The sequence below is a fragment of the Manis pentadactyla genome, chromosome 13, assembly GCF_030020395.1.
Source record: "Manis pentadactyla isolate mManPen7 chromosome 13, mManPen7.hap1, whole genome shotgun sequence".
In the NCBI taxonomy this organism is placed as follows: domain Eukaryota; kingdom Metazoa; phylum Chordata; class Mammalia; order Pholidota; family Manidae; genus Manis; species Manis pentadactyla.
Genome location: NC_080031.1, coordinates 82,038,971 through 82,051,676, shown reverse-complemented (window position 1 = coordinate 82,051,676; position 12,706 = coordinate 82,038,971). Strand labels below are relative to the sequence as shown.

The window sequence follows — 12,706 nt, the reverse complement described above, 5'->3', positions numbered from 1 at the left end:
AACTGAATATGAATAGTCTGAGAAAAATCAGAGAAATTAAAACAACACATTCCTGGGAACTGTTCACATCCCATGTGTTCTTTTAACAGTAGATAGTCTATAGTCGCAAGATTTTGGAGCGCTGCAAGTTGCACTTCTACTAATTCTTGGTTGAGTTCCAACACTATAGATCCAGTCCAATTTGTTGTTTTACTGTATGCACAGGCCAGCTTAGATATCTCCTTCTTCATTCCAATGGCATGTCCAGGGACCGGTGGGATGAATGCAGCTACAACTGCAACAGCACCAAGATCTTTGGTGAAGTTTTCTGATATTCATCTTCTAGAATAACTCTTCCAGAGAATGTTGATGTTGGAAGTTCTTCTTCATATCATATCTTAATTCATTTTCTGGGTAGCCAAATTAGGCTTTGATCCTCTGTATAAACACAAACCCTTTGCCCACACTTTGATATGCCCTTTATACCATTGTGAAGAACTTACTGGAGAACACCACACAGGAACTGCTTTTTTTTTTTTAAAGAAAGGAATATTATCAGATAAATGTACTTCGGTAGCTGATCATTGGTGATTTGCTGTTAGTTTTATCCTATCAGGGAGTAGTCCCCCCTTTTCTTTCTTTTTTTTTGTTATCATTAATGTACAATTACATGAAGAACTTTATGTTTACTAGGCTCTCCTCTCTACAAGGTCCACCCCACAAACCCCCTTACAGTCATTGTCCATCAGCATAGCAAAATGTTGTATAATCACTACTTGTCTTCTCTGCGTTGTGCAGTACTCCCCTTTCTACCCCCCCCATTATGCATGCTAATCATAATAACCCCTTTCTTCTTCCCCCGCCTTATCCCTCCCTACCCACCCATCCTCCCCAGTCCCTTTCCCTTTGGTACCTGTTAGTCCATTCTTGGGTTCTGTGATTCTGCTGCTGTTTTGTTCCTTCAGTTTTTCCTTTGTTCTTTTACTCCACAGATGAGTGAAATCATTTGGTATTTCTCTTCCTATGCTTGCCTTATTTCACAAAGCATAATACCCTCTTTCTCCATCCATGTTGTTGCAAATGGTAGGATTTGTTTTCTTCTCATGTCTGAATAATATTCCATTGTGTATATGTACCACATCTTCTTTATCCATTCATCTACAGATGGACACTTAGGTTGCTTTCAATTCTTGTCTATTGTAAATAGTGCTGTGATAAACATAGGGGTGCATCTGTCTTTTTCAAACTTGAGTGCTGCGTTCTTAGGGTAAATTTCTAGGAGTGGAATTCCTGGGTCAAATGGTAAGTCTGTTTTGAGCATTTTGAGGAACCTCCATACTGCTTTCCACAATGGTTGAACTAATTTACATTCCCACCAGCAGTGTAGGAAGGTTCCTCTTTCTCCACAACCTCGCCAACATTTGTTGTTGTTTGTCTTTTGGATGGAAGTCATCCTTACTGGTGTGAGGTGATACCTCATTGTGGTTTTCATTTGCATTTCTCTGATAATTAGCGATATGGAGCACCTTTTCATGTGTCTGTTGGCCATCTGTATTTCTTTTGCAGAACTCTCTGTTCAGTTCCTCTGCCATTTCTTAATTGGATTATTTGTTTTTTGCTTGTTGAGGTGGGTGAGCTCTTTATATATTTTGGATGTCAAGCCTTTATCGGATCTGTCATTTACAAATATATTCTCCCATACTGTAGGGTACCTTTCTGTTCTATTGATGGTGTCTTTTGCTGTACAGAAGCTTTTCAGCTTAATGTCTCACTTGTTCATTTTTGCTCTAGTTTTCCTTGCCCAGGGAGATATGTTCATGTAGCTGTCCAGTTTAGCCAGCACCATCTGTTGAAGAGAATGTCATTTCCCCATTGTATGTCCATGGCTCCTTTATCAAATATTAATTGACCATATATGTTTGGGTTAATGTCTGGAGTCTCTAATCTGTTCCACTGGTCTGTGGCTCTGTTCTTGTGCCAGTACCAAATTGTCTTCATTACTATGGCCTTCTAGTAGAGCTTGAAGTTGGGGAGTGAGATCACCCCTACATTATTCTTCTTTCTCAGGATTGCTTTGGCTATTCGGGGTCTTTGGTGTTTCCATATGAATTTTTGAACTATTTGTTCCAGTTCGTTGAAGAATGCTGCTGGTAATTTGATAGGGATTGCATCAAATCTGTATATTGCTTTGGGCAGGCTGGCCATTTTGACGATATTAATTCTTCTTAGTCACGAGCATGGGATGAGTTTCCAGTTGTTACTGTCCACATTAATTTTTCTTAAGAGTGACTTGTAATTTTCAGGGTATAGGTCTTCCACTTCTTTGTTTAGGTTTATTCCTAGGTATTTTATTCTTTTTTATGCAATTGTGAATGGAGTTGTTTTCCTGATTTCTCTTTCTGTTGGTTCATCGTTAGTGTATAGGAAAGCCACAGATTTCTGTGTATTAATTTTGTATCCTGAAACTTTGCTGTATTCCGATATCAGTTCTAGTAGTTATGGAGCGGAGTCTTTAGGGTTTTTTATGTAAAATATCATGTTGTCTGCAAATAGTGACAGTTTAACTTCTTCTTTACCAATCTAGATTCCTGGTATTGCTTTGTTTTGTCTGATGGCCATGGCTAGGACCTCCAGTACTATGTTAAATAACAGTGGGGAGAGTGGGCAACCCTGTCTTGTTCCCGATATCAGACGAAAAGCTTTCAGCTTCTCGTCATTTAGTATAATGTTGGCTGTGTGTTTATCATATATGGCCTTTGTTATGTTGAGGTGCTTTCCCTCTATACCCATTTTGCTGAGGGTTTTTATCATGAATAGATGTTGAATTTTGTGAAATGCTTTTTCAGCATCTATGGAGATGATCATGTGATTTTTGTCTTTATTTTGTTGATTTGGTGGGTGATTTTGAGGATTTTCGAATGTTGTACCATCCTTGCATCCCTGGGATGAATCCCACTTGGTCATGGTGTATGATCCTCTTGATATTTTTTGGAATTCGGTTTGCTAATATTTTATTGAGTATTTTTGCATCTACATTCATCGGGGATATTAGTCTGTAATTTTGTTTTTTGGTGGGGTCTTTGCCTGGTTTTGGTATTAGGGTGATTTTGGCTTTATAGAATGAGTTTGGGACAATTCCCCCCACTTCTATTTTTTAAAAAACTTTTAGGTGAATGGGTATTATATCTTCTCTGTGTGTCTGATAAAATTCCAAGGTAAATTCGTCTGGCCCGGGGGTTTTGTTCTTGGATGGTTTTTTGATTACCGTTTCAATTTCTTTGCTAGTAATTGGTTTGTTTGACTTTTGTGTTTCTACCTTGGTCAGTCTTGGAAGGTTGTATTTTTGTAGGAAGTTGTCCATTTCTTCTAGGTTATCCAGCTTGTTGGCATATAGGTTTTCATAGAAGTCTTTATAATTCTTTGTATTTCTGTGGAGTCTGTCATGCCGTTCTCATTTCTGGCTCTGTTGATTTGTGTTGATTCTCTTTTTCCCTTAATAAGTTCGGCTAAACTTTTATGTATTTTTTTTTCAATGTACCAGCTCTTGGTTTCCTTGATTTTTGCTATTGTTTTATTCTTCTCAATTTTGTTTATTTCTTCGCTGATCTTTATTATGTCCCTCCTTCTGCTGACTTTAGGCCTCATTTGTTCTTCTTTTTCCAGTTTCGATAACTGTGATGTTAGACTATTCATCTGGGATTGTTCACCTTCTTCAAGTGTGCCTGGATCACTATATACTTTCGTCTTAAGACTGCTTTCGCTGCATCCCAGAGAATTTGGAACTTTGTGTTGTTGTTGTCATTTGTTTCCATATATTTCCTGATCTCTATTTTAATTTTTTCTTTGATCCATTGATTTTTTAAGAGCATGTTGTTAAGCCTCCATGTGTTTGTGAGCCTTTTTGTTTTCTTTGTAGAATTTATTTCTAGTTTTATACCTTTTCTGGTCTGAAAAGTTGGTAGGTAGAATTTCAATATTTTGGAATTTACTGTGGCTTTTTTTTGTGAGCTAGTATGTGGTCTATTCTAGAGAATTTTCCATGTGAACTTGGGAAGAATGTATATCCTGTTGCTTTTGGATGTAGAGTTGTATAGATGTCTATTAGGTCCATCTGTTCTGTGTTGTTCAGTGCCTCCATGGCCTTACTTATTTTCTGCCCGGTGGATCTATCCTTTGGGGTGAGTGGTGTGTTGAATTATCCTAAAATGAATGTATTGCATTATATTTCCCCCTTTAGTTCGGTTAGTATTTGTTTCACATATGCTGATGCTCCTGTGTTGGGTGCATATATATACTTAGAACGGTTATATTCTCTTGTTGGACTGAGCCCTTTATCATTATGTAATGTCCTTCTTTATCTCTTGTTATTCTCTTTGTTTTGAATTCTATTTTGTCTGATATTAGTACTGCAACCCTGCTTTCTTCTCTCTGTTGTTTGCGTGAAATCTGTTTTTTCAACGCTTGACTTTTAGTCTGTGCATGGCTTTGGGTTTGAGGTGAGTTCCTTGTAAGCAGCATATGGATGGTTTTTGCTTATTTATCCATTCTATTACTCTGTGTCTTTTGATTGGTGCATTCAGTCCATTTACATTTAGGGTGACTATTGAAAGTTATGTACTTATTGCCATTGCAGTCTATAGATTCGTGGTTACCAAAGGTTCAGAGTTAGCCTCTTTAGTATCTTACTGCCTAACTTAGCTCGCTTATTGAGCTTTTATATACACTGTCTGGAGATTCTTTTCTTCTCTCCCTTCTTATTCCTCCTCCTCCAGTCTTTATATGTTGTTTGTTTTATTCTTTGCTCATTCATGTTTACTTTATCTGCTTTTAGTGGGTAGTTGAATTTATTTTTTTTGCTTTTAGTTAGTATTTGATTTGTCTACTTTCTTTGCTGTGATATTATTTTCTCTGGTGACATCTCTTTAGTTTTAGGAGTGCTCCCGTCTAGAGCAGTCCCTGTAAGATGCCCTGTAGAGGTGGTTTGTGGAAGCAAATTCCCTCAACTTTTGCTTGTCTGGGAATAGTTTAATTCCTCCATCATATTTAAATGATAATCGTGCCGGATACAGTATCCTTGGTTCAAGGCCCTTCTGTTTCATTGCATTAAATATATCATGCCATTCTCTTCTGCCCTGTAAGGTTTGTGTCGAGAAGTCTGATGATAACCTGATGGGTTTTCCTTTATAGGTGACCTTTTTCTCTCTAGCTGCCTTTAAAACTCTTTCTTTGTCCTTGATCTTTGACATTTCAATTATTATGTATCTTTGTGTTGTACTCCTTCGGTCCTTTCTGTTGGGAGTTTTGGGTATTTCTGTGGTCTGTTCGATTATTTCCTCCCCCACTTTGGGAAGTTTTCAGCAATTATTTCTTCAAACACACATTCTATCCCTTTTTCTCTCTCTTCTTCTGGAACCCCTATAATATGGATATTGTTCCTTTTGGATTGGTCACACAGTTCTCTTAATATTGTTTCAATCCTGGAGATCCTTTTATCTCTCTCTATATCAGCTTATCTGTGTTCCTGTTCTCTGGTTTCTATTCCATCAATGGCCTCTTGCATCTTATTCATTCTGTGTATAAATCCTTCCAGAGTTTGTTTCTCTTCTGTAATCTCTTTCCAGGCATCTGTAAACTCCCTCCAGATTTCATCCCTTAGCTCTTGTATATTTCTCTGCATCTCCATCAGCATGTTTATGATTTTTATTTTGAATTCTTTGTCAGGAAGACTGGTTAGGTCTGTATCCTTCTCTGGTGTCTCTGTGATCTTGGTTTGCCTGTAATTTTGTCTTTTCATGGTGATAGGAATAGTTTGCAGAGCTGGTACGAGTGATAGCTGAAGAACTTTCCTTCTTGTTGGTTTGTGGTCTTCCTCTCTTGAGATAACAGCAATCTATAGTGGCTTGTGCTGGGCAGCTGCATGCAGAGAGGACTTCTGATTCCTGCTTGGCATATGGAGTTAATCTCCACTTTTGCTGTGGGTGTGGCTTTCCTCGGGCCGCTGCTCCCATATGGTGGAGCCGCGTCAGTGGGTGAGCTGCCAGGAAGCTATTTACCTCCATGTGGGGCCTCTGTGCACCCTGCTGCCCAGGGAATTAGAGTGCCTAGAGTTCCCCTGATGCCCTGCTGCTTGATTAAGTGTCCCAGGATGCTTCCTTACGGTTTTGGGGTCCCTGTCCCTTTAAGACTTCCAAAAAGCAATTACAAAACAAAACAAAACAAAAAAGAAAAAAACAAAACAATACCAAAAAATTAAATAAATAATAATAATAAAAAAAGCCACTCACTTTTCTTTGACCCCAGGCATTGGCCTCAGGGACCTGCTCACAGGTCTTTCTGTCCTGTTTCCCTAGTATCCATGACGCCAGGCATGCACTGTGTCTGTGCTCTGGTGCAGATGGCTAGGGCTGGGTGTTTAACAGTCCTGGGCTCCATCTCCCTCCCCGCTACAACTCCTCTCCTCCAGCCAGGAGCTGGGGAGAGATGTGCTCATGTCCCGCCAGGCTGGGGCTTGTATCTTACCCCCTTCATGAGGCACTGGTTTCTTGCAGGTGTGGATGTGGTCTGGATGTTGTCCTGTGTCCTCTGGTCTCTATTCTAAGAAGAGTTGTCTTTGTTATATTTTCATAAATATATGTGATTTGGGGAGGAGATTTCCGCTGCTCTACTCACGCCTCCAACTTGGCTCCCTCCCCATGACATATACTTTTAAATATTTCTAAAACAGCTTTGGAAATGGAGCTGTTAGGAGAGTTTTCAGCCTAAAAGTCATTTAAAAGTATGAACTATAACTCATAGCTATAGTTTTTGGATACTAAATAACACCAATACCTGTAAGCATTATTATTTGGGTGGATATCTGTATACTAAATCTCTCAGAATAACTTTCTTTGAGAGCAGGGACTACTACATCTATAAAACTAAAAGATGCCCATGTAGACATTCTATGTGTCATAGTTGGCCAGCAAAGGGACTTTTGTTAAATAAAAACTGAAAATAACTTACCTAAATTAATGTTTTTATTTGGGTATTTTTTTCACTGCTGTCATTACTGTTTCTTCTCATGAAGAAAGTGGTCTCAATTGATCCACCAGTTTCATATCCAGCAACGATGATAAAGCATGTGCATGATGAATTTGTGATTGGTCATAATGATTTAACCAAAGGATATGGGGTTGAAAGAGGTAAACAAGGAAGCAAGAAGAAAATTAACATGCTCTTAGGTGGCCTCCAAGCTACAATCTATTCAGTTTCTCAAGAAAAAGGGATACTAAGCAGATAGTCAATCTCAGGTGTGTACCCAGAGACATTTTCTCTGGAGAGGAATAAAGATTTATAGTTATCCCTTCTTTTGGTAATACAGCAATCCAGTGATAGCATTTTTTTCGCCACAGAGATTAGGAAATTGTTACATTTCCCAGGAGTTTCTGTTAACACTCTTTAAAGTAAAATTTCAGGTATGAACTTATGTTAATATCACCAGACAGTCTGAACTCTACTGTATTTAATTGGTTCCCTTATCAATAAGCAAATATCCTTCATCTAAACTGTTTTGTTTTAAAAAATATAGTTGTGTTACTTTCTTTTTGTCTACCACGTTGTATGACGTAACATTTATCCAGGAGTCTGTACACCTTTTATAGCACTTATTACTTTTCATATGAAATTGTATAACCTTTATGCTAAAAACCTCTTCAATACAGACTGCCCATATTATTTAGATCAGGATTTCCAAGACTTTGTGGAAAAGTAGAAAACTTTTCCTTTTCTAAGGTATGCAACTATGTGAAGTAAAATGATAATTAATGCATCAAAACAATAAAGATATAATTGAAAAGTACTGTATTATGTGCTAGATATCTAAAACTTAGATTAACTTGAGTACCACCCTACCTTGTCTATCACCTCACTTAAACAGTGAATATTGGCATCAGCAAGCATAATATCTTCAAATATTTTTATTTTGTCATTATTTCTATTTTCTCCTAAACATAGCTGTTAGTTGATAATACAGACATAAAAGCCTTAAGGGATTACTTATAATTTGTATCCTTTAAATTTTCCCATGTGTAATTTTAAGGGTAAATTTCTCATTGTTATTTTATAAGTTACCAAATATAAATGACTGTTGTGAACAGATATTAAAGCAGTATAAGAATTTTACAACTCATTAATGCTGATTTACATGACTGTATTAATATACTTAGCATATTTGTCTAGTTTTATTGAGACATAATTGATGTAAAACATTGAGTTTAAGTTGCACAATGTGATGATTTGATACATTTATATACTGCAAAATGATTACCACAATGATGTTAATTCAGACATACATCACCTCACAAAATTACCTCATGTGCATGTGAGTCTGTGGTAATATATTTGAGATTTACAGTCTCAGCACCTTTAAACTGTGCAACACAATATTGGTACCTCTAGTCACCCTGCTGTACATTAAATACCCAGAACTTATTCCTATTAAAGTTGGAAGTTTGATCCCTTTGATCAACATCTGCTATATATTCCAAAACCCCAGCTCCTGACAACTACTATTCTCTCTGTTTCTATGAATTTGGCTTACTTAGATTCCACGTATAAGTGACACTATACAGTATTCATCTTTACTATCTAACTCATTTCACTTAGAATAATGTCCTTAAAGTTCATCTATTTTGATGCAAGTGGAAGGATCTCCTATATTGTATTACCTTTATTCATTCATCTTTCAATGGACACAGATTGTTTTTATGTTTTGTTTTGACTTTTGTGACAAATACTGCAATGAACATAGGCATAGTGCGGTCTTTCAAAACAGATTGTTAGGTCATATGAACCCTTTGTTAAATATTAGTTACTTCATTGTACATGCATGAGTTTATTTCTGGAATGTTGATTTGGTTCCATTGGTCAATGAGTTGTCTTTCATGCCAGTGCCATATTGTTTTAATTACAATATCTTTGTAATGTAGTTTGAAATCACAAATTGTGAAGCCTCCAATTTTGCTCTTCTTTTTAAGAATTTCTTTGGCTACTAGGGTATTTCTATGCTTCTATAAGACTTTCAAAATTATTTTGTATTTCTGTGAAAAATGTCTTTATAATTTTGATAAAGACTGCATTTAATCTACAAACAGCTTTGGATAATTTTGTCATTATGACAATATTAATTTTTCCAATCCATGGGCTTGCTACATATCTTCATTTATTTGTATTTTATTTAATTTCTTTAATCAATGTTTTATAATTAAGAGCACAGATCTTTTATCTCATTTGAATTTCTTGCTGAATATTTTATTGTTTTTGAAGGTATTATATATGGGATTGTTTTATTTATTTTCATATAGTTCATTTTTCTGTTTAGATACAACTGAATGTGTATGTTGATTGTACATCATAGAAATTTACTTTGTTTCAAACAGTTTTTTATAGAGTTCTTGGGAGTTTCTATAAAAAAGATCATGTCATTTGCAAACAGACAATTTAATTCTTCATTTCCAATTTGGATATATTTCACATGTTTTATTTATTTGTCTAATTGGATTAGTTAAGATTTTCAGCACATTACTGAAAAGAACTGGAGGGAGTGGGTACACATGCCTTGTTCCTGATCTTGGAGGAAATAATTTGATCTTTTTATCATTGATTATAATGTTAGTAGTGGGATTGTCATGTATCTTCTTGAATAAGAACACATGAAACTGAAAAACAGAGAGAAAAATGGATCTCAAGGAATGAAGGAATGAAAAGAGAGTTATATGGTAACTCCAAATGATTCAATATTTTTGTGATAGGGATACCAGAAGGACAAGATAGAGACAAACGGTTAGAAACACTCTTTGAGGGAATAACTGTTGAAAACTTCTGGGGAAGAAAACAGACACTCAGGTCACAGAAGGCCAGAGACCCTCTAACAAAGCAATCCCCCGGAGGACACCACCAAGACATACAATAATAAAAATGGCAAAGATTAAGGATAAGGAGAGCGCATTGCAAGCAGCCAGAGAGAGAACAAAGATTACTTATAATGGAAACCCCATGAAACTATCATCAGACTTCTCAGCAGAAACTTTGTAGGCCAGAAGGGAGGGGCATGAATAATTTGATGTACTGAAACACAAGGACCTCCGACCAAGAATCTCAACCCAGCAAGATTTTCATTCAAATTTGAAGCAGAGATTAAACATTTCCCAGGTATATGAAGGCCTAAGGAATTTATAACACTGAAGTAGAAGTACAGAACATATTAAAAGGACTGCTGTAGACAGAAATGTTCCTTAGGCTGAAGAGCTTTCACCAGTGAAAATAAATGCACATTAAATGTAGTAGACCAATTATTTACCAAGGACACAAAAAATTAAAACAAAACAAAGGTAGTAAAGTTTACTACATAAGATGGCTCAAAGGATACCCAAAAAAATGCAGATTATGGCATCTAATACATAAAGTGCAGAGGAGGAAAAACAAGACAAAAGCACTTTTAGATTGTGTTTGAAATAAAGCAATCATCAACTTAATATAGGCTGTTATGTACTTCAGAAGCTATCCTTGAACTTTATGATAACCACAAACCTAAAGCCTGTAACAGACACACAAAAAAGTAAAAAAGGGAAATCCAACCACACAACACTAAAGAAAACTGTCAACAAGAGATGAAGAAAGGAACAGAGAGGAAGCACAAAACAAACAGAAAACAGTTAATAAACTGGTGATAATATATATCTACCAATAATTACATTAAATGTAAATGGACTGAATTTGCCAATCAAAAGACATGAGTGGCAGAATAGATAAAGAAACAAGACCAATAAATATGCTGCCTACAGGAGACTCATTTTAGACCCAAAGACATGGACAAGTTAAAAGTGAAGGGATTGAAAAAGATGTTTCATATAAATAATAGGGAGAAGATTATTCTAGTCCATGCTTTCTCTTCCATGGATGGAAGTTACACCCCACCATAAATTTCAAATTTATTTGTAGTTCAGGAAGTCCAAAGGTAAACTCCATATAATAGTTGTTATATATACAATAATATCATTTCTATGTTTACAGTATTTCATAAATAATGGAGTATATCAGAGAGGAAGTTGTTATGGGTAAAAAGGAACATTACTTTGATAATCACCGATATAAAGATGGTGGCACAATAAAATACCTAATTTGTGGAAACACATGCCTTGTTGAATTTCTTTTATAAACAAAATTTTGGCAATAATTTAAACATATATCAAATACATAGCTCCAGTAGAACCATTCAGTAAGAGCATAAGACAGCAAGCTAGGTAAAAGTAACCAAGTTAATTCATTGAAAAATTTGTGAGGTGTGGTGTGGAAACACTGTAATAAGGATTTGTGATCAACAGACTTTTAACATCCACAATTTATTCTTGATGACAATGTAAGAGACAATCCCAAGGTATGGAGGTCCATCTGCATGTCAAAGAAAAAGAGAAATAATCGTTATAGATATAATGCATATGTAACTTCTCTCTAGGAATCATAACCTCAGTCATCATTTAAGGCAGGACACTGGCCCATAAACTTTGTCAGGGCTCCCTTGACCTCATTGTTCCTCAGACTGTAGGTGAGGGGGTACAACACAGGGGTTAAGATAGTATAAAATGCTGACACAACCTGGTCATGGTTAGCTGACCTATAGGATTTGGATCTCATGTAAGTAAAAATGCCTGCTCCATAAAACAGCCCCACCACAGCAAAATGTGAGAAGCAGGTGGCAAAAGGCTTTTTGTGGGATTCTGTAGAACGCATCCGAAGAAGAGCAGCCAGGATGAGACTATAGGAAATCTTGATGAGGATAAGTGGGATCAGGAGCATTAGCACACAGCAGGTGTACACTTAGGCACAAGCCAAATGCACCAGAGTAAGCACATCATCAAAGAAATTGTCAGTCTCATGAGCCCTGTAAAACAGGAAGCCCAGGGTGGCAGCAGCCTGCATGAACCCACCAGCTGCTCCCGGTAACCAGGACCCCCAGGTCATTAGCAGGCATAGTCTTCAGTTCATGAGGTTGGGTGGCAAATAGCCACATAGCGGTCGTAGGACATGGCCGCCAAGAAGAAGCACCTACCTCCTCCCAATGTGAGGAAGAAGGTCTGCACCCCACAGCCAGTGGGGGAGATGGACTTTCTCCCTCTCACGTACTGAGCAGCTATCTTGGGCACAGCAGTGCAGACCAGCACCCGGTCCGTGAGGGAGAGCTGGCTCAGCAGGAGGTACATGGGCGTGTGCCGCCGAGGGTCCCAGTGAACCAGCAGGATCATGTGGGCGTTGCCCACGAGGGAGGGGAAGGCAACTGTCGGAGCCATCACAAAGAGAAATGGAAGGGCTCCTGAGTGGTTAAAGAGTCCTAGGAGAATGAAATCTGTGGTGGTGTTCCCACTTTCCATGATTTCAACAGGATTGACTCTGAAGACAGCGAAATAGATGAGTTTTCATCTATCACAATGCTCCATTTCAATTATATTTTTCATGAAAATAACAAAATTTATTTCAAATACTTGATCTGCCATTTGCAAAATCTTTTAACTAGGGCATAAAATTAATTTCAGTATTTTCCTGTTTTCAAGGTTTTAATTTTAAGTACTTCTCAGTTTAGTTTGTTTAATTGACACAATGTATGAGTTTCTTCATTAATCTGATTTGCTTTGAAAGTATATCTTTATACTCTATGATATCAATAAAATGGACAAGATATTAATTACATAATTTA

At 37.0% G+C, this 12,706-nt stretch overlaps 1 pseudogene; it reads right to left on the bottom strand.

Annotated features, from left to right (window-relative positions):
* Positions 1-11,481: 11,481 nt before the first annotated feature.
* LOC130680339 (olfactory receptor 2T33-like) lies at positions 11,482-12,419 on the bottom strand (annotated as a pseudogene).
* Positions 12,420-12,706: the final 287 nt, after the last annotated feature.